This window comes from Triturus cristatus, chromosome 5_2, assembly GCF_964204655.1.
Source record: "Triturus cristatus chromosome 5_2, aTriCri1.1, whole genome shotgun sequence".
NCBI lineage: Eukaryota > Metazoa > Chordata > Amphibia > Caudata > Salamandridae > Triturus > Triturus cristatus.
In genome coordinates, this window is record NC_140588.1 from 709150338 (window position 1) to 709170323 (window position 19986).

Genomic DNA, 19986 nt, shown 5'->3' on the forward strand with positions numbered 1-19986 from the left:
CCTGACGGAAAGTGTGTCGTCTGGCTCCCCCCTAGACCCTTTTCCCCATAGAATATGGAAGCGCTATGGCCGAGACACCTTTCCTTTGTTAAGGATGATCTGCAACCAGTCCCTGACGACGGGATCTGTCCCAGACTGTTGGAAATTGGCAGTTGTCACCCCTCTGATAAAAAAGCCAAATTTGAACCCTTCGGTGCCAGCTAACTTCAGGCCCATCTCTCTTTTGCCTTACCCGGTGAAAATACTTGAAAAAACTGTTAGCAAGGCTCTGTCCCAGTTTTTGGAGGAGAACTCCTTGCTTGATAGGGACCAGTTCGGATTCCGTCCTGGCCACGGAACTGAAACAGCTCTTACTACCATGCTGGACCACCTTCGTCTGCGTGCAGACAACGGGAATGCCATGATTTTAGTGCTTCTCGATATGTCGGCAGCTTTTGACACGGTGAGCCACCCGGTCCTGTTAGAAAGGCTGAGGCAAATAGGAGTAAAAGGCAAAGTGCTGCAGTGGTTTCAATCCTACCTTGAAGGTAGGCAACAGGTAGTCACTATGGCGCCCTTCTCCTCCTGCAGGTCCCAAGTTGCGCACGGGGTGCCACAGGGATCTGCAATAAGCCCTATTCTTTTTAATATCTACCTGCGTCCCCTGTTCCCGTTAATTAAATCCTTTGGCGTCAGCTTGGTGAACTACGCTGACGACACGCAGCTGGCCTTCTCACTAGAAGGAGATGAAGCTCTCTCCATGGACCGTTTCCATCAATGCATGCGCCAGACTTCGGAGTGGCTCAGAAGGAACTCCCTCCAGTTTAACAGCGGTAAAACTGAGGTGGTCTTCTGTTCGCCATTTAGGATTCTCAAACATCTGCCCTCCGAATTCTGCCTTGCACCGGAGGAAGCACCAATTGCTCCGGTCAGGAAGGTTCGCAATCTTGGGGTGATTATCGATGATGACCTCCAGATGGTATCTCAGGCTAGTAAGACCGCCAATGTCTGCTTTGCCCTGTTGCGACTGCTTCGTGGTATTCTACCTCTGCTCCCTAGGGAGTCACGAGCTACAGTGGTACGCAACACGGTATTAAGCAGGCTCGACTACTGCAATTCCCTCTATCTGGGGGCCCCGCAGTATATCCTCCAAGGACTGCAGAGGATTCAGTCAGCCGCAGCCAAATTAGTGCTTGACAGGCGGCGATGTGCCTCGGCCACCAAAGCACTGCGGGATCTGCACTGGCTTCCAATGAGAGAAAGGGTCGTCTTCAAGTCCCTTTGCATAACTTTCAGAGCAGTACACGGACTGGGACCTGTCCCCTTGCAGGATAAGTTTGTACGCCACCTACCAAGTAGGCAACTCCGCTCTTCAACAGCTGGTCTACTAGTGGTTCCGAGATTCAGGCGCGCCAGGGTAGGAGGAAGAGCCTTCAGCATAGTAGTACCTGGCATGTGGAACAAGCTCCCTGCAAACTTGAGACACTGCAGTTCCTTATTGGAATTTCGCAAGGGACTTAAGACATGGCTATATCCTACAGTTTGACCCAGGTTGGCCCCATGATTCTCTTCTGTCACCTTCTCTATCGCTAATCTTTAGTCATAAGCGCCAGGATGCCCGTAGGGCGACAGCCGCGCTATATAAGTTTCACATCAATCAATCATCAATCAATCTACAGTAGAGGACAAAGCTAAGTCCCCATCACAGATCAGGACAGCCTGAGTAGGTACTCTGACTAGGCCAGAATCCTCCTCAGTTCCCAGGGTTAACCCTACTACACCCTTTTGCTGGGAACCACCACTTACAGCTGAACTAGGGGGTACAGTTGCCTTAGGGGCAATGGTGGTTGGGGGCTTATCCTTTTTGGTGCACTCACTAAACCAATGTGAGGTAGACTTACAATAGTTGCACCATGGTTTCTTTTGGCCTTCTTTCTTCTTATCCTTTTTGGAACCACCCTCCCCCTGAGCCTTTTGGGGGCCTGGTGAAGACTTCTGGTCTTTTTGTTTCTGCTCATTACCCTTCTGGTCTGCCTTTTTCTGATCACCGCCCTGGTTCTGGTTTTTCTGCTTAACTCTAGTCCTGACCCATCTATCTGCCTTCTTTCCCAATTCTTGGGGAGAAGTCAGATCAGAATCAATCAGGTGTTGATGCAATAGCTGGTTTTGACAGTTGTTAAGTATTTGTTCTCTCATGATCAAATTATACAATCCTGTATAGTCCTTAACCTTACTTCCCATTAGCCAGCCTTCCAGAGCCTTAGTGGCACAATCTACAAAGTCAGTCCAGTCCTGAGTCTGTGTCTTCTGGGTATCCCTGAACAACAACCTGTATTGTTCAGTGGTTAGGCCAAACCCATCAATCAGAGCACTCTTCAGGACAGTGTAATTATCTGCATCCTCATCACTAACTGTGAGGAGCTTGTCTCTTCCTTTCTCAGAGAAGGAGAGCCACAAGATAGCTGCCCACTGACTTTGGGGTACCTGCTGTACTTTGCAAGCTCTCTCCAAAGCAGTTATCCATTTGTGGATGTCATCCCCACACTTGTAGGGAGGGACAATCTTGCTCAGGTTTCTATTATCATAGTGCCTGTCTCTATCTCTAGGAATGTTGCTGCCACCAGTGGGTTCTAACCCACTTAACTTTTGTTCTCTAGCCAGAGCAAGCTTCTCTTTGGCAAGGGCAAGTTCTTCCCTCTGAATCCTCAGATTAGCCTCCCTCATTCTGGCTGCATGCTCCTTTCTCTCAGGTGAAGTCATTCCCCTGTGAGAGGAAGCATTAGAGATGTTAGAGACATGGGAGTGGATGGATTCCCTTGAAGGGGATCTGTCCCTCCTGCTTCTCTGTGAATGTCTACTTGTGGGTCTGTATGGGGGGATCCCATGCAAACTCCCATGTAAACTTAAGTTAGCCTGGCTAAGTCTCCTTACTTGGCTCTGGCTGTCTACCTCCCCATCTGAAGCCCCATCTGACTCCTCTGTGGTGGGTAGACCCTCCTCTGCGCCTAGGGCACCTTCCTGAGATGCCCTCTGAGCATCATACTCCTCTAGGAGTTGTCTTAACTGAAGGAGGGTAGGGTTTGCACCCTGTTTTATTCCTCTGGAGGTACACAATTGTCTCATCTCCTGGAATGTTAAGGTATCATACCTAGAGGGGGTCTTCTGCAGACCAGTCCCCTCCTGAGAGAGCATCTACTTGATCTCCTCCCAGAGGCATGATCTAGTGAGGGTATGGTGTGTGCACCTACCTACACTAGTTGTTTCTACTAAACCTCTCTAGTAGTTGTAGTCAGGGTGTGTTACTCCCTTCAACCTACAACCACTAAGTCCAGTAGGACTTAAGTATTATAAACTATGTTATATGTACCTAGACAATATCTGTGTGATCTTTCAATTTAGTATCTCAAGATTACAATGGTATTACAACAGCAAGCTCAGATCCCAACCGCTGCTCACCAATGTGAGAAGTTGGCCTGATGTATGATGTCACTAGTTATAGTGTACACCTTATATCAGTCCAAATACCCTTATGGTGATTGGTTGTAAAGTCAACCTTATAGACCAGCTATCCTAGTGGTAGCATGGACAAGAGCAGTCTTAGGCTAAACTCTGAATGGCATGTGAAGCCAGCTGTGATACCATATATAATCCCTTGAATACCAAATGAAAGGACACCACAACAGATATATATATAAAATAAAGTGTATTTATTCTAAGCAAACCCTCAGCACTCTTTATGAGTTTAGAGGTAAGTACAACACAGTCTTATTAATGCATACAGTAAGTCACACAGGTAAGTAATACAGTTAGGCCCTAGGGGCCACGCAAACCATATACTAAGTAAGTGGTATAAGAACCACTGTCACGGAAATAGAATAGGCCTAGGCCTAGGGAATCGCTGGGGCTACACTACACTAGCGTTAGTTAGGAAGTGGGAGGCCCACGGGATTCGTGTGCAGAGTGGAAACACTCACGCGTAATGCGTAAAAGTCAATAGCAATGTTACAGTTTAGAAATAGATAGATTTAGGACACTTCCGGAGTAGCTAGGAAGTTGAGACTTGAAAACTAGACACTAGGATAGTCACTATCCTGATGAGCACCGGAGTACCCAAGTTACCTAGCCCACAGGCTGCGGGTGCATAGGGGTGAAGATGCGTCGTTTTCGTCGTCGACTCCTATGGAGGCCTGAAGAAAGATGCTGACAGGCAGTCAGTGAAGAGTGTCCGGTGGATCCCAAGGCTGGGATCAAGAAGAGAAGAAACCTGCAAGCAGAAGGGACAGAGTCAAGGTCACTAGCCAGTGACCACGTGGAACCAGGAAGGAACCAGGCGATGTCGTGAAGAGTTGCAGGTGAAGGTGAAGCTTGTCGCTGCAGCCAGGAGGACCAGGAAGCGTCGAGGACGACCAGGACCAGGAGGCGAGCTGTCCCACGAAGGCTCTTGCTGTCGGCGGCGTCGAAGTTGGACTAGGACTCACCAAGCCTTGGCAAGCGGAACCCACGAAGAACAAGGGACTTGCTTCTGGTGCAGACCAGGAAGGTCTGGGGTGCTTCTTCTTTGCAGAGAAGCGGGAGCCAGTCTGGAGGAGCCAAACCAGCGCAGAAGATTTCAGGGAGCGTCGTCACAGAGGCCACTAGCCAGCGGGCAAGCAACCGGACAGACGCGGCAAGCAGGAAAATGCTGAAGGGCCCCACGCAGGACTCGTGGAGTGTGGGGGGCTGATCTTCGGTGCAGTTGGTGCTTGGGGTTGGGGCTTCTCAATCCCCGGTGCACAACTTCGAGGGTACCTCAGAAGCTGCGCTGTAAGTTACTAGCCACTTTTCCCAGGTAGCCGGTCCCACGTCGCTCGTCGCCTCCACGGATCTCAGCTCTGCTGCAGATGTGGATGAGGGTCGGAGAAGTCTGGAAGTCAAGGCTCTGGTCGGGCTCTGCAGTCGGTTCCTCGTAGAACGGTCGCAAAGCAAAGGGTAGTCTCTTGATGGTGCCTGTTTGCACAGGGTAGCCACTCCTTGGCTACAAGGGAGATTCTTCAGTCTTCTTCTTTCGTCGAATGTCGAAGGTCCAGAGTTTCTGTTCAGTTTTGCAGGTTCAGGATAATCTAAAGTCTTGAGGCCCAACTCCCACTCTTATACTAATCTGGGGGGCTGGGATACCTGCTAGGTCACGCCTTATGGGTGGGACCTGGGAGGGGGTGGTTACACCCACTTCCCTTTGTCCAGTTTCGTGCCAGAGCTGGGGCTGGAGTGCCCCAGCGCCGGTTTGAACTGGACTATGCAAGGAACACCTTGTGTGCCCCAGGCATGTCTCATTCCTTTCAGCCCACCCTGCCCCAATACACTAAAGGCTGTCTGGGGAGGTGCTAGCACCTCCCCAAGCAGGAAACCTATTGTCCAGGCCTCCCTGGCTGGGATCACTCCCAGCTGCAGGAGGTCAGACTTGTGTCGTGGCAGCAGCATCCATTTTGTGATGCTGAGGCTTTGGTCAGAGGCTAACAGTTGAAGTATGATTTTAACATGTCTTTCCCTCTAGAAGGGGGGAATAATATTCTCATGCCCAGAAATGGCATGGGGGTATTATTCCCGAGTGTTAGACACCTTACACGACATGTTTTGATAAAGCCAAACCATAGTTACCATAACCGTCTAAGATTATAAGGCACTTTAAGAGTATATGGTAGGCTATATCATAGAACAGCTATAAGGACAAGGTTCCGAAAGCTGCAGACAGGCTCAGCTCATGCTAGAGCACCATCTCACATGTTACCAAGCACTCTGCCTCCAGGATTGTCAAGGCCTGCCATAGGAGTGACTGATAGGTACACATGTGTCTATATGTAAGTTAGGTATAGGAATACTACACCTAAGCAAGGGGTGATTACACGACCTTGCCCCAGCTGAGTGATCAGCCAGTTGTGTCAAAATGGAAGGCCAGGCCAGGGGTGGCACAATACATGCTGCAGCCCCTGGTAGGCCTAGGGTACACCTATGCCCTGGGTACCTAGGGTACACTGTACAGGGGCCAATAAGGTGATCCTATCCAAATGGGTTATGCACCTAAAGTACATAGTATTAATTTAGAGAGAGAACAGCAGGGCTGTGGGTCTGGTTAGCAGGCCCACAGCCACATCTAAGTCGAAAACCAGTAAAGCAAAAGCAAAAAGTGGGGGTGAACATAGAAAGCAGACCCTACTCTCCTACACCCAGGTGGATGAAAAAGTTGGACTGCTGCATCGGAATGTCTGGCACTCTTCTTTGGTAGCACTCTGTAGCGATTGTGTATCGCTTTAAGTGGGTTCTTGTTCCATGACTAGAACCTGAATATGGATTGGAATGTTGTTACTTGAACTGGGAGTTCGGGAGGACATATTCCGTTGTACTTTGAGAGCTGCTTGTCCTTGATGTACTTAGCTCCCTTGGAATAAACACCTGAGTTAGACTTTACTCGTGTTTCCACTTCATCTTTTCTCGTGACAACTTGGAGGTTCCTACACACTCCTGTTAACGCACTCTGCTATCTTATTGCATTTCCAACGTGTTAAAAATCGCACTAAATAACTTATCTTTCAAGTGTGTAGTGTTTGAAAGCACTTTTAATTGTGAAGTTCTTTTCACACTTCCCACCACAATCTAGCAGATCCATAGCATGTAAAAACAAGTTTTGCTGTTACACAATTCATGGCACCTATTTTATTGGCTTTAGAACTAAGGATAAATGCTGGTACTGGGAATTCAGCCCAATGCTTTCAAGTTACACACAGACCCGGTCCTTTGAGATTATGCAGAGATCGGAGAAGAGAGCATTAAAGCTCTGGCACACATTCCATTTTGTGTTTACCAGTTTTACTTGTGGCATGTGGCAAACATTTCTAAAGGCAGTGGCTCTCGCTCCTGTCTGCAGGTACCTGGAGCCGTGTCAATACTCCCCTGGTCACTGTGCCTGGGATAGACAACAGCTTTGTCTGTCAAAAGCCAGGACCTCTGAGTTAGCAGCCCAGGGGTGGTTGGCTCCTCATGTAGGACTCCATTCAGCACCCTGGTCATATCACCCATTCAATCGGCGGCATACTGCTATTTCAATTGGGGAAATTTGTGATTTCCCCCCTCCCCAAATATCACTGACTAAGATACACCATTCCTCAAATCCCCGCGCTCTCCATGCTGCTTCTGATTTCCTCTCCACCCCCTAGTTCATCCATTATATCGCCCAGCAGGCTTTCTTTTAAATTCTTACTCTTCTCCCATCACGCCCACTTGCTAATCTGTTGATCGGATACCTTCCCGCTTAGTCATATTTTGTTTTAAAAATCACACTTTTCTTTTTCTATTTGCTGTGTGCATATGTTTTATTTTATTCACCACTCCAAGATAGGCATCTGCTATCTTGGAATTGTATGCATTGTGACACATATGCGCATATATTTCATCACATTACAACAGCTTGTTTCATAAGCTGTTCAATACTCTTGTGATGCAGACAGTCACACACAAAATGTTCTAATGCTGTTCACTTGCCTCGAGGCACTTTCCTTTCTTTGTGTTAAAAAGCCTTGGAATGTGTCCATAAATGTTTCCTGAGGCAATCATATATTCCTAAATCAGACTGCATGACCCAGTCTATAGTAGTTGTATAGCTGTTCAATCCCTAGGTAAGGGCTGTTTTGAAACAGACTGCTCTGAAAGAGCAAGCTGAACAGATTTCAAAGGCATACAGTCCTTAAATCTGATAGGAGGTAATTCCGTAGTCTAGAACTCATCACAAAGATTGTACAGCTTCATTACATATTGATTTAAAAATGGCCCCTTCCGTATCGTTCACCTTTACAAATTGGGGTCTGCAAATATGAGTTCTGTTTTTGCTAATGTACAGAGATGTATCCATTGAGATCTCACCATCGCCTATGACTAATAGCACCTGACTATACAGTGTCACTCACGTCAGACATATATAGGACTAGCTTCCTTCCAACTCTATAAAGGACCATGAATGTGCTAACGAACACTTGTGACCCGTGCTCCAAACACAGCACATACATACAATCCACACGACGTGATTCCACAACAAAACACAAACTGAAACAAAGCCACATAATTAACCCCTTGAGTGGCCGCCCCTTTCCCCGCCCTGTGCCGGGCGTTTCATTAGCGGGCGGGGTTTATGACGAGCTGGTCTCGTCATGGGCACAGCGCAACCGCGGCCCATGACGAGACCAGCTCGTCATGGGCACTCAAGAGGTTAAACTCCACTACCTAACACTCCATAACACAAACTACAATACCACAAAATTACTCTCTATAACACAGAATCCCACTCCACATAATTCCCATACAATAAATACCACGTATTTTTGATCCACATAATTCCACTACACTACACACGACATACATCCACTCTAAAACACCTAAGTAAAAAACTTTTACAACGCTAATAGCTCTAACTCTCGCAAATGCGAGACCCATTGATTGAAAATGGTTGTTTGCTGCTTGCAATCCAATATCAGAAGATCTCAAAGAATTAGTTAAACATACACTCTTAGACATGCTCAGTGGACACCCACATTTTGGTGTATAACTTAAAAATTTATAAACACATTTTCACAAAATCAAGAAAAGAGAAAGAATGACAGACAGGTCCCTGCGCTATAGACATTTTGTGACCATTCATTCAGTCAGTGGTATTGGAGTAATGCGAACAGAAAAGAATTATACAGGAAACCCTCTTTTGTTTACCACAGGCTGCCAGTTTTGGTGTTATCTTATAACTTTGGAACTGTCTGAATAAATACCACATCTGGCATTCTGTGCTAAATGCTGTGTCCCCTAAGTTTGATGCAACCTGCTCAAGGAAGGGGACAAAATAGGTTTTCCTGAGAGGGGGGTATCAGCTTAGCAACTGAGGTGTAACTGAGCTTCTGCAATATGAACCTCCAGTCAGAGCAGGGTGCATTGCAAAATGTTCAGAGTTTCTGTTGCTATCAAAATATTCTCAAATACTTTCTTGTATTTTACTTAATGCCTTTTAATACCATCGTATGCCTTGCTATGTTATGCTATTTTGAGTTATATCACAACCCCTTATCTTGTGCTATATGATTATACGTGTATTTGTACAGCTCACAGCTGCCATTTGTATGGCCTCAATGGCATGCTGAATGATACTGAATATGCTGGTGAAACCACAGCAGAAACTTCCCAATTTGCCATGACAATAGAAGTTAATTGAAGGCCATTGCAGAGCTCTGGTTGAAGCCAGAACAGAATGCTACATCATGAGAGTCCCAAATTGGACCATCTGTTTGCAAGACGGGAGGCTACCCTAGCAGACAAGGACAAGGAGCCTTACCAGCTCCCATCAGACATCCTGGTGGTTCTGAAATACCTAAGGAGACCCAGGCGACGGTGTAAATACTGTGACCATCCTCCTAATTGCAATGCGGTAGCGATGCTGGGCGTCCCTAGTCCACGAGCAGTCTCCGTGAGTCCTAGTGTGGTCTGTGGCAGCTTCAAGAGAGATAAGATTCTTTGGTGCCAGACCACAGGCTCTGTAAGTCGCATCCACAGTTGAGTGCGGATCCGCACCTCCCATAGCCTGTCCATGGAGCACCCATGGATGGTGCAGTAATACTGCGCTTGCCTGGAGTGCTGAGGTTCAGGGAGCAGCAGCAGGCAGACCTGGGGCCCTGATGCCAAGGAGGCAACCGCACCCCTGATGCCACATCCTTGTTTGTTGCATTATGTTCTGAAAAATCCTGCATGCCCTGGAAGCGGAACTGCAATAACATTTTTCTTTTAACCTTGATTTCAATAAACGATGTAGCCCCCCACAAGCTAAATAATAATGTTTTCACCATAGGAGGCTACAGTGTTGCAAGACTTTAAGCTGAAACTTTACCGACTCCTCCATTTGGTCCCGTGCGTAGATGAGTAGAAACTGTGTTCGGTCTGTGTTAAACGCTTCAGTAAAGCTCTGGCGCTTATTGACGTCAACGCACTGGATTATTTTCAAATATTACTGCCATGCTTAGATGCCGCAATTATCAGTCCTCTCATCCTGGTGTTTGAGGCTTGCTGCACTCATTTGCATCATGTTCAGCTGTGATGTCATTTGTTGAAGATTTTATGCATTGACGCCTCCGGCTATAGCAGGGCGTTGTCTGCATATTTTGTAATAAACACTCAACTGCTATGAGGAGGTCGTTCAAGGAATTCACAAAGGCTCTGGAAAAGCTTAGCACGTGACGAGCTTTGCAGATCACAGGAGTGGCCATGCTGTGCCGAGGTATGAAAGGAAACTGGGGACTCTCACGCACAGTCCCTGGGGCGCCTCCCACCGGCAGTGGAATGCAGGCCCCTGCAACCCCTGCGCTGCAGTGGGGTCTCCAACACTAGAAGACACCCCCAACCTTACAATCTCCCCCCCCCCCCACCACCCCCTCCCATTCTGCCCAAGGCCAATGTTAGTCTGTGAGATATGGGCAACTCGGCCTCTCATGGCATTCTGCAGGGCCTGGAGGCCCCACCCTTTAGTATTACGTCCCTGCCTCCTGCTGCAAGCAGCACGTTACCGACCAGTACATAACTCTGGAGTCTGGAAAAATCACACCATTGTAAGTTGCACCGCGAGGGTGCAATACAAAATGGAGGATAGATCACCTTATTGGGCCCACGGATTGCCGCAGCTCATAATGGGGCCTGGACGCTCAACGCAGGAGACGCCATATGCCTCAGCACTTGTGTCCGTCTCCGAGATCAGGAGGTATCATCAAACAACCCTTGCTCCTGCAAGGTTAGCTTTGCTTTGATGAGTTGTTCCCTCTTTATGAAGCTGGCCAAAAGCTGAACAGCGTTTTTTATACGTGACCTTTGCTGGGAGGTTTCATAAACACCTCTGCAAAAAAACCAAAACAGAGAGTAAAGGAGCGCTTCTCCCGTGTGAGATTTTTGGCAATTAGAAGTAGATCAGTATTGTTTGCCTGAATTCGAATGCAGTAAATGATACATGCATTTGAGAACACGCATTGGCAAAGGTCTGGCCTTCGACAGCTGGTGTGATTTCTTTCGTTTTTTATTGTTTGCATATGCCACCAAAATAAAAAAAAAAGGAAAACATGAAATGTCACATAAACGTGACCGCCTTCTGCTTATGATAAAAATGTTAAATAAAAAAAAAAATCACCAATGCGGCTGATATTATAGTGATGTTTTTAAAACAACAAGCCTTTCAGTTGTGGCGTGCATTTTTATTTTTATTTGTGAAGGAGCAAGGAGAAAATAGCCCCTGATCAAGCTTTCCAGTCACAGGCAGCTACCATGTTGCAATCTCACAAATACTTTGTAACATACACTTTAACAAGGAGCGTAAGCAAAATAAATAGTTCGTATTTAGAGTTAAAAATCGATAAAGTAAAGTATGCTCTAAACCAGCTTTGCAACTGAAGAGAAAGGAATGTGCACTTTGTGCAGAGGCTCTGTGCAGTCACTCAAAATAAAGGCAGCCAATGTGTAGAGTGAGCTGAGCCACTGCGACATGTTGCTATGGCGGGCGTGAGCAAAATGCCAGTGGCAATTTAACATACCCAGGAATAAAGCCTGCTGGCCAAAAGACCCTCTCTGTTTCTATCTTATGTATTATTGTTTGTGAAAACAATAGTCTGGCAAAGCAGTTAAAGCTGTTTCATAAGCCAGACCCAAAAACGGGTTTCTGCAAGATATGCCATGTAGTAGGTAGTTTGCAAACCATAGATCCGGGAGACCTGGGGCCTCATCAAAGACTGTGTGCCTACGCAAATCGTATTGCCATACTAAATATCAATACCACAAATGTTGTGACATAGAAAAATCGAAGACAAAATATTGATACCCCAACAATTAACAACCCTATAGTTAAGATTAAAATACCCAAAATATTGAATCTTAAATATCGTTATACAAAAATATATACATTAAAAAATATAAAAACCTAAAATATAGTTACAGTAATATAGACTTTTCAAATAAACAATAAAAAAATAAAATATAAATTTAAAAAAGAATATATTTTCAAAATATTGAAAAAAAATGTGTTATTAAAATTAAAAAAAATTGATAAACAAATTTTATTAATTTTGCAAAGGAATACACCAGCATTACATCATAGACCCATGAAAGTTTTGGATTGCATATAATACTCTGCACAACCCATCATACAGATACCATTAAATACAGTTATGTGACAAATAGATAGTTCCCCAACGATCAACCCACCTCCCCCAACCATTTCCCCCACTCTTTGTGATATTTCTTGGGGCACTCACGTGCTTCGTACATAACCTTCTCCTGCGTGGCGCACCAGTCCACCCCAGCCCGCCATCTTCCGATAAAAGGGGGCTCCAGGAGGCCGCAATGTCCCTCTTAGCGACCACCAATGCCGTAGTTAGAAATACTTTCTCGTTCCTAGACCCGTCCAACCTGTCAGTAATACCCAGGAGTGTGTGCTTAGGGTCGTGTGGAACCTCCCACCCCAAGATTTCAGTAAGCTCTTCCTCTATTTCCTTCCAGAACCGCGCCAGGTCGGGACAGGCCAATACCATGTGAAGGAAGTCCACTGGGTTGTGACCGCATCTAGTACAGGCAGGGGTCGGACTAAACCCAGCCCGATGGAGGCGCGCCGGGGTGAGATAAGCTGCATCTAAATAGTAGAGCTGGACCAGGCGCAGCCTAGCGGATGCGGTGACTGTTCTTTGGGCCATAAGGGCATCACGCCAGTCCTCCTCCTCAAGGGGGCCAACCCAGTCCTCCCACTGAGCCCGCAGTCGGTCCAAGGAGGTGGGAGTATTATTAATCAGTGTACGATAGATGTTTGAGATGCCACCGTAATTAAAATAAATTTTAAGATCATCAAATTTACAACCATATTTACCCCAAAAATATCATTATACCATTAAAATAAATTCACATTGTAAATATTATATAAATGATACACACAAATTGCGAAATAAATATCTTTAAATGTATAAAATATATATTACATAGAATATTTTTAAAAAAATCAATGTACATAAAACAAAATATACCCCACAGTTTTACTTAAATATTAAAAATGAAAATAATTGTATTAAAAAAAAAATATATATATATATATATATATATATTCACTGAAAAAACCATAGGTTTCAGGCACGTTATAGTTAGGAATTAGCATTTAAAAAACCTTGCAAATTCACTTAAAAAACCATAGGTTTCACACATGTTATAGTTAGCTGGACATTTCACTCGTAAAAAACCATTGAAATTCCCCCGTTATAGTTAGTGCAGGCAACTATAACTCACGCGACCGCAATCCTCTGCTGATGACGCCAGATATTACATCACTGTATTTAGACACCTATTTACCCATGTCTTCTTCCATTAATCTTTAGCTATATATATATTCCTATTATTTATTTTTCAGAAAGACACATATGTCATCAGTGATGTAATATCTGAAGTCATCAGCAGAGGATTGCGGTCGCGTGAGTTATAGTTGCCTGCACTAACTATAACGGGGGAATTTCAATGGTTTTTTACGAGTGAAATGTCCAGCTAACTATAACATGTGTGAAACCTATGGTTTTTTAAGTGAATTTGCAAGGTTTTTTAAATGCTAATTCCTAACTACAACGTGCCTGAAACCTATGGTTTTTTCAGTGAATTTCAAAGGTTTTTTAAATGCTAATTTATGTATGTATTTTTAGCTTGCGCGCAGGTTGCGCGAACTTCGCGGAATTTTTTCCGTTTCTACCGTGCGCGCAGGGTGCGCGCACTCCGTGAATTTTTCGAAAAATAAATAAAATCTTTTTTTGGCCCTTGAGGGTCCTTCTGGGACCCCCTGACAAAGGCTAGGGGGTCAGGAACTGTCCACCCTGCCCCCATTTCACGTTCTCCACCTTTGTTTTTCACCCCCTCAGACTGCGAGAGACAAAATGTCGACCGTCACTTCCTGGTTTCGACCGATTCGAATGTTTACCGCCATCTAACAACCAATCAGAATTGCGCTCGCGCACGGCAGGGTGCGCGCACAGTGCGCGCACGCTGCGCGCGTATACATATTGATATGCTTTTAAATGCTATTTTCTCAGGAAATACTGAACAGATTTACACCAGACCTGCAAAAGGCACTTCCTTGACCTTATGGCTACCTCTCTGCCAAATTTCAAGTAATTCTGTACAGCCGTTCGGGCTGTAACTGCGACTAAAGGTTCTATGGAAAAATGCATGGGGAAAACGCGTTTTGGGACCCCCCCATTTTCTCGGCCCCGGCTTGACGAATCACCCCGAGACTTTCAGGGTAGGAGCTGAACGGAGCGCCCCATTAGTTTTGAAAATTTCGCGAGGATTCGTCAACCGGCGCCAAAGTTATTCAAAATAGAATTTTCAGATTTCCTATGGAAACACGGTCCTAACTATAACTATCTACTGGCGACCGCCAGTAGATAATATATATATATATATAAATATTCCAATCGAAGCTGCTCGCTATATGGAAACACCTCACACAACGTTGTGATTCACCTCTATTTATTGGCAGGCTGCAGCAAACTTGAAAGAGCCCTCACAGCAAGAGTTCAACGCCATTCTCACCATACGCGTTTCGGAAACTGCTTTCCTTCATCATTGGCTTGGCTAAAGGGGGAAGGCCACAGCGTACATTGTTGTTCAGTGTTTTTATATGGCATTAATCCCCACCCCACTGGGCATGAGTTCGCTGTGTATTCTGGTTGTGGAAGTCCCAAAATTATAATTCCTTCGTGTTTGCCGCTTTGCCTTTTCCTCCGCAAATAACTCCCATCGGGTCGCTGATACAAGCAAGTCCAGCTTGCTGCATTATTCATGCCTCACCAACAGGCACATTTTTCCGTTTTCGTGCCCCAAAGTCAGAGCACACGGACCTGCGAGTCTTGCAGTGGGGTTGTTTCCGTGGCCTGAGCGGGCCACCACATATTCCAATCGAAGCTGCTCGCTATATGGAAACCCCTCACACAACGTTGTGATTCACCTCTATTTATTGGCAGGCTGCAGCAAACTTGGAAGAGCCCTCACAGCAAGAGTTCAATGCCATTCTCACCATACGCGTTTCGGAAACTGCTTTTCTTCATCATTGGCTTGGCTAAAGGGGGAAGGCCACAGCGTACATTGTTGTTTAGTGTTTTTATATGGTATTAATCCCCACCCCACTGGGCGTGAGTTCACTGTGTATTCTGGTTGTGGAAGTCCCAAAATTATAACTCCTTCGTGGATGCCGCTTTGCCTTTTCCTCCGCAAATAATATATATATATATATATATATATATATATATATATATATATATATATATATATATATATATATATATATATATATATATATATATGTATGCATACACACACCAAAGTTTAAAGAGACATTAGTAGTAAATGGAAATGTCAGTTAAAATATATCATTTCAAATTAACAAAAGCATCGTGGGCGGCAAAGTTACAGACTTCTGGTGACCTGACCATTCCCGAGGCTTCGAGGTGGACGGCAACCCGGAAGTCAACCGAACGTATCCGGTAGCGGAAACACGGAGCCCCCTGTGTACTAACAGCGGTTGGAAAATCGGCCTGATACAAGCGGGACACAGCCGAGTGAAACCGGAGGTCTCAAGTGGATCGTTCGTCCAGCGAGGAGGTGACAACGGCGTGTGCTGCCAAACGGATCAGGTACGGAACCGCGTTAAAATCGAACACAGGCGGGGAGGCGTGCACCTGAGGGGCTTGCTTTTGACTTAAACCTCAAGAGGGCAGGTCCCGTTACGGGTCACAATACAACAAAAAAACACGCATTGCAAGCACACCATGTCTACCGCAGCGCTACGCAGTAGGGAATCGGCTGCAGAAGGGATGTTCACTGATACACCCTCGACATCACAGCCCCAAACAAACAGGGGGACTAACAAGCAAACAACTAATGAACAAGGAATAAGGGATAAATATCGTGTCCTGGAGAAACTCATGCGGCAGGAACAGTCAAAATGGTGGGAATCAAAATCCCTGCAGGGATATTTGGACGTGGGGAGAATACCGAGGGGACTGCGAATTATGATAGCCCCTAGTTATGACACCCCGAATCCCCTAATGATGGCTGAGTGGGCAGAAACCAACCTGGAATCATCAAGAAGGTTGGTCCAGATATTGGTCAAATATGCTGCCATAGACCGCGATGCTCTACAACTAAAAATAGATGCCCTGGAAGCTGAAATAAAGGCATTGGATGATCCCCAACAAAATAAACTGCATGAGGAGATGGTCAACCGACTATTCAAAGAGGAAGAAAAAATCAAACATCGTAAGGCTTTCAAATTTCAAAGGGATAAAGAGGATTATGCGAGTGGGCAGATCTTTACTTTCTCCCGCAAATTCGATGTGTACAGATCAAAGGCTGGAGGCCAACAAGGGCAATTACACAAAAATGCCCCTGCACCTAATGTGCAAGATGAAACAGCTTCTGATTTGAGCTCAGCATTGGAAAGCGAGTCAGAAGCGGAAGGAAGAACAGATCGTATGCAATTGAATACCATTAAACCAACTCTGGGGGAGGAACTTGATTATATGAGAAGGAGTAGACGTGAAACATTAAGACCTCGCAGTCAACCGGCAAAAAACGACGAACAATATCCAGAAGGCAAAGGAGAAAAGCAAGGCAACGCCGCCTACAACAAGCATCCAAACAGGGGGAGAGGACGGCGAGGAATATGGAGGAACAGGCAGTAAATAATTCCCCTCCTACCTCATCAACAGCCAAAACTATAATCAATCTGGCAGATATCAACTTAACCCAGGCAGAAAAACAGTTACTATCCCTAGGGTTATCTTATTGTCCGCAATCTGATTTTGATTACCCGACGACTCGCGTGGATGTGTATAAATTCATTCGGAAGTTGAAACTTAAAAAATTCCATGAACTCAAATCCCGGTCCAGAACGGAAACCACAGATGTGACATTCGACACTAACGAAACTTGTGGACTCTTGGTCGCAGACTTGGAGACCCTTGAAAATCTGAGGGATTTGGCAAAGGAATCGAACATATCTGCGGGCACATCAAGCCAAAGTATTTCGGCTGAACACTACGAAATGGATCGATCATTGGAAACCGACACAAATTTGAAACCTACTACTCCTTTCAAAGTAAAGTCAAAATTCATGCCCATTATGTCTCGTGATTCCATTGACGTCTTTAATGAACAAGTCGTGGCTCAAATCAAGAAACTGAACATTGACATCAATAAGCAAAAAAGGAAAATGACCAACCATGAACGGCAATACAACAAACTTATGACAAAACTAAAAAAAGAAAATAAAATAGTTATCAGAAACTCCGATAAAGGGGGAAATATTGTACTTTGGCCTATGGATAAATATTTGGAAGAAGCCTATTTTCAGTTGAATGATGTGCAATGTTATCGCAGAAGTACAACGGCGAAATATAAGGCCATGATAAATCAACTTCATTCAAAGCTATTGGCCTGGAAAAGTGTGGGACTGCTATCCATGGATGAGTTTAAATATTTAAAGACAGAACACCCACAGACTCCATCCATGTATTTTATCCCCAAGTCCATAAGAATATTCCGAAGCCCCCCGGAAGACCGATAATATCAGCTATCAATGGGCCACTCGAACATATGTCCCGCTATATTGACTTTTTTCTCCAAGACCATGTGAAGACACTAAAATCATTTGTGCAGGACACTGGGGATTTTATCAAGAAAATCGCTAACATCCAATGGCAGGAAGGGTATTTTCTTTTGGCCTTAGACGTATCCTCATTGTATACATGCATTAGGAATCAGGATGGGCTAAAAGCAGTTGATCATTTTTTGACAAACAGACCATTGCATTATGTACAACACAATAAGATGATAATGGATATGTTGGGGTTCTGCCTAGAGAATAATTTTTTCATGTTTAAACATCAAATGTTCCAGCAAATTCAAGGTGTAGCTATGGGGGCCAGCTTCTCCCCTAGCTACGCATGCCTGTTCATGGGCTGGTGGGAGGAGCTGGTCCTCATGAAAACATATGAGCAGACTTATAAAGAAAATATCGTATGCTGGTTACGTTATATAGATGATCTCTTTATTGTTTGGAAGGGAACCCAAGACATAGCAACTGAATTTGTTAAGTCATTAAATGACAACGATGTAAATTTGCAGTTTACATCTACTATAAGTAACAAAAACATAACTTTCCTAGATGTTCAAGTGAATATAACAAACAACTGTATGAACACTTCACTACATCGTAAGGAAACAGCAGGGAATACTCTGCTTCATGCTTCCAGCGCCCATCCCCCGCATCTAATACACAGCATTCCCTACGGGGAAATGCTTCGAATACAGAGAATTTGTAGTGAGAAAGAAGACTGCTACATTAAGCAACAGGAATGCAGACAGCGATTCCTCGATAGAGGATACACGAATACATCAATTAAAAATGCGATTGATAAAACTAACAGGCTTGCTAGATATGAGCTCACACAAAACGTGAAAGCAAGCAAGAAAGAGGAACAGACGCATACTGAACCCACTAGACTTATTCTAACTTATTCAAAGCAGGAGCAGCAAATAAGAACAATAATAAGAAGGAATTGGCCAATAGTTCACGATGACCCCATAATTGGTACACTATTGCCTAAACAGCCGGCCATTACATATAGAAGAGCGGCTACAATGGCCAATGTTCTAGTTAAGAAAAACCCTGAGGAAAGTGAGAAAGTGGGATGGTTGGTGGCAAGGAAGGGCTTTTTTAAATGTTCTGTATGCAAAGCATGTAACTATGCTTTAAATAGAACCACCTATCAGACAGCATTTAGTGGTGCGACAAGAGCGATCAGACAACATTTGACTTGTCGCACTGAGTTTGCAGTATATGTGTTACAGTGCACCTGCAACCTACTATATATAGGTAGCACGAAGTTACAAGTCCACAAGCGCATATTGCAGCACATTAGAGCCATCACCAACAGTGACACGAGCTACCCTGTAGCTAGACATTTCAAGGCGCATCATGAAAACAACTTAAAACATCTTCAATATTTTGTGATAGATGCGATACCCCCACTCGGCAGAGGGGGGGATCGGGAACAAAAACTCAGGCGCCTTGAAACACGCTATATTTTGGAGCTAGATACCAAATTTCCAGGGGGTCTGAATACTAGTGAGGATCTACACACATACCTTGACTAGAAAGTGCGCATTATTCAGATATTGGTGCTCTAGTTGCTTCTGCAGGTAATATTAAGAAATGAATATTAACTAGTGGGTAGGTGGTGACATTTGTTAGAATATGGAATTGTAGGTATGAACCATTGATTTTATACATCATGATTGTGTAGTAATTGGTAATTAATATTTAATATTTAACATTTAATATTTAATATTTATTGTATTTTATTTAATATTTAATATTTATATGAAAGATACTCTTTTTAAATACCTACATTTTATGTTCTGCATATTTTACCACCAGCACATGAATCTATGTCTCTCCTTTTTACCTCATTGATTTTAGAGTTTATGTCTTATTGTTGGTTGATTCATTTAAATCGGTACAGACAACAATGATGGATTGGCAATGCTGGTATTTTACCTATTATGCAAGGAGAAGGTGTGTTTTTTTTAAACGGATCACATGTTTATATTTTGGAATTTATTTATTTATTATATTCTTATTTAATTATGTATATACTTGTATATTTCTAAATTCCACACATGTGTGATTTTGACTGCTCTTTGGCAAAGTATACCCAAACAGAGATCTGATGCATTTGGCAGTCATTTAATCTCCCGCATTACATACGTTGTCTGTCCATAATACCACACCGGTCTCAACTAGCAAACGCATGGCACATGAATATCTCCAGTCCATGATACATTCTATCAGAAGATCCAGCTCAGACATTGAATAGTCTGGGACATAAGTAAATAATCCTTGTTATCGTTATTACAATTAAAGACTGAGGGAGGTCATAT